Here is a 3,240-nt window from a genome sequence, read left to right as displayed (position 1 = left end):
TGCAACGTTCCCAGGGACCCGGTCCTACCTCCTGGGCCTGGGAGCCTCACCCTTTGCAGACGAGTCTCCTTAGGCTGCCTCTCCTCAGAGAATCTGCCCACAGTCCTGGAACCTTGGCTCCACCCCTAGGCGTGTCTCTGTGTGGCTCCTCCACCCAGAAGCTGCCTAGGTCCTGGGAGCCTGCTCTGCTCCTAATCGCCTGGCTATGCGGCCCCTCCTCTGAGCCGCCAACTGGAGCCCCGTATAATAGCTCCGAGACCCAGAGACCCGCCACACACCTCTTCCTCCGGACAGCCACCCGGTGTTCCGACGCAGTCACTAGGAGTCCAAGCAACTCACTTCGCGTCTCCTCCTCCAGTCAACCGCCCGTAGCCCTAGGCAGTCACTCCGAGTCCAAGTGACCCACCCTGTTCTTCCTCCTCCTCCTTGGTGTAGCCCCCCAGGTGTTCAGGAGCGGTTGCTCTGAGACCAAGCGACCCACTGCGCTCCTCCTCCAGGTAGGCCACTGGTGTTCAGGAGGGGTCGCTTTGAGTCCAAACAACTCACCACTCGCCTCCTCCTCTGGCAACCGCCTGTAGCTCTGATGCAGTCACTCCTATACCAAGCGACCCGCCACGTTCCTTCTCTTCCTCTGGGCAGCCCCCCGGTGTTCAGAAGCGGTCGCTCTGAATCCAGACAGCTCGCCACACAGATCCTTCTCTGGCAACCGCCTGTAACTCTGATGCAGTCATTCCTAGAGCAAGTGACCTGCCGCACTCCTCCTCTTCCTCTGGGCAGGCCCCCTGGTGTTCAGAAGCGGTCGCTCTGAGTCTAAACAGCTCACCACACAGCTCCTCCTCTGGCAACCGCCTGTGGCTCTGATGCAGTCCCTCCGAGTCCACGTGACCTGCCCCGCTTCTCCTCTTCCTCTGGGCAGCCCCCCGGTGTTCAGAAGCAATCGATCTGAGTCCAAACAGCTCACCATGTAGCTCCTTCTCAGGCAGCCACCTGGAGCCCCAGTGGTTGCTCCAAATCCAAGCGCTGTGCTGAGCAGCCACCTCTACGATGTTCCCAGTTGTCCGTGTTTACTGCTCCAGCGGGGGAGGGGTGTCTCGCCGGGCAACTCTACTTCACAAAGTTCCCTGCGTTCCGGGACTACCACCCCATCTGGGACGCCTCCCCAACAGGAGAGACTCACCCGGCGGCTTTGAGTTGGTCCCAAGTCTCTCACTATCTCCTCTTTTGAATCCTGCATCCTGGAGCAACATGAAATGCAGCCGCCCTCTAGTCCACCATCTTGAAACCTCCTAGATATATTCTTAATGCTAAAAGAAAAGGATTTGTGGGGTTTAAATTGAAACTGAAGAACCAAGGTCAAGATCAATGGTTAATCTTGACCAAGTTAGGAAATGAAATCAATTTTTATGACAAACATAATTTAAAGTGTTATATGAATAAGTGCAATTTAATATCACAAAATATTTTTTAAAAACTTAGTTTCCTACGACAAGCATTCACAGATACAAATTTAAAATTGATCTCCTGTAGAGTTTAAAGCAACCTTTCATCATAGAAATACTTTGGTTGAAAGACTTTTGCAGAAACTCAACTTTATGAGGACATATTATAGAATGCACTTAAAAATTGTACTTAAATATTTTATCATTTTATGTAATTATTTTTCTTTAATAATTTGAGGTACTTATGTAATTATCTGCTAATTTTGTTTTGTGTTTCTTTCTCTATAAAAAATAATGTTTAACTCAGTTTTCAAAATTTTTATTTATTTATTTTTGCAGTGCTGAGGATTGAACCCAGGGCCTTGTGCTTGACAGGTAAGCACTCTATGAACTGAGCTATATCCCCAGCCCTTAACTCAGTCTTTACATGGGCAAAACATATTATGTTAAACTTTTTCTTGAATCTTAAAATGTCTCAATATAGTTTTTCTTTAGTTAGTAGTTGAAATGTATGACATTTTTCTGCAACTGTAAATATAGTCAAGGCTGAATTAAGAATATTTGTGAGTGGCGCTTGTGTAGAGCCCATTCGTTCACAAAGTTCTCTTATGGCATCTCTAAAATTTTCTGTCACACTAAATGTAAAACACACACAGGCTTGGTCAAGCACAATAAGGAATTCCCATGTGCTCCACACCTAATTTCAATGCTTGGGAATTCAGAGCAAATCTGCTTCCTCTACAGCAGGCTACCTCCAGGCAGTCCAGTGGACACTGGACTGGGGAATTCTCTGGGACAGTCTTGTGCTGTGGAGGATGTGTCACACTCCCCCGGGATCTCCCCACTTCATGTCAGCAGCCTCCCTCACCAGCCAGCTTGGACAACAGCCAATGGCTCCTCACAGTACCCAGTGTCCTCTGGGGTAAAATCACTCCTGGCTGGGAACCACCCCTCTATACCTCTTCCACACCACAGGCTTTGAGAGGTGCCATTTCAGTTTCCCTAAGCTTGGACTTGCCCTCTTAAATATTTTTTTTTATTTCAAATCACAAGATTAAGCTCCGGATGAGCAGGTGGTATCATTGCCTGTGAACAGCTCCATTCAGGTGAGTGCTCTCTGAGCACTGGGTGAATTTAATTTGTTCACATTTCTCATTGATTCTTTTTTTTTCCCCTAAAAGACCTGTGAGGTCCTCCTTCCCCTGAGGTCTTCTGCCTGATTAGGAAGGGGAAAAGGTATAGATCCATGGAGACCTCCTCTCACCTGATCATACCTTCTCCCTAGGTGTCCCTTAAGCACTATTGGACTTAAGGCTGATCTGTCAGCATTCTTAGTTCTGTGGGGAACACCTGGGAGGTGAGTCTATTTTGCTCCTATTTTTAAGTGTCAGGTAGATCTGAGACTCTGATGCCTCAGTCTCCCACATTCCCAAGACTATGGCTGCAAGTGGAACAGATTCCTCATCTTGGGTCTCCTGGCAAGCAGGAGTTCTGGTCCTAGATTGGCCTAATGCTTCTCCATTGGCTAACTGGCAGCTTGCATGAGCCCAGGGCTGTTCTTAGGGAGGAATATGCATCCCTATCTTCAGAACAGGTTGCTGAGGTGAGAACAGCAAAGTCACAGAAACACTGGTGTCAGTTTTGCTTTGTGAACATGAACTTCTTTGGTAAGTGATGATTGATTTCACTCTTAAAGCAAAGGAAATGGGACTTAGGTTCATGATGTTTTACAAAGTTCTTCCATGTGGGTGTGAGGGCAGCCCCTGTGCTGGCTCCAGGATTCAGAAATGGAGAAGGTGTG

Source organism: Sciurus carolinensis, chromosome 11 (assembly GCF_902686445.1).
Source record: "Sciurus carolinensis chromosome 11, mSciCar1.2, whole genome shotgun sequence".
NCBI classification, from domain to species: domain Eukaryota; kingdom Metazoa; phylum Chordata; class Mammalia; order Rodentia; family Sciuridae; genus Sciurus; species Sciurus carolinensis.
The sequence above is the reverse complement of the archived record's forward strand: the minus strand, read 5'-3'. Positions refer to the sequence as shown.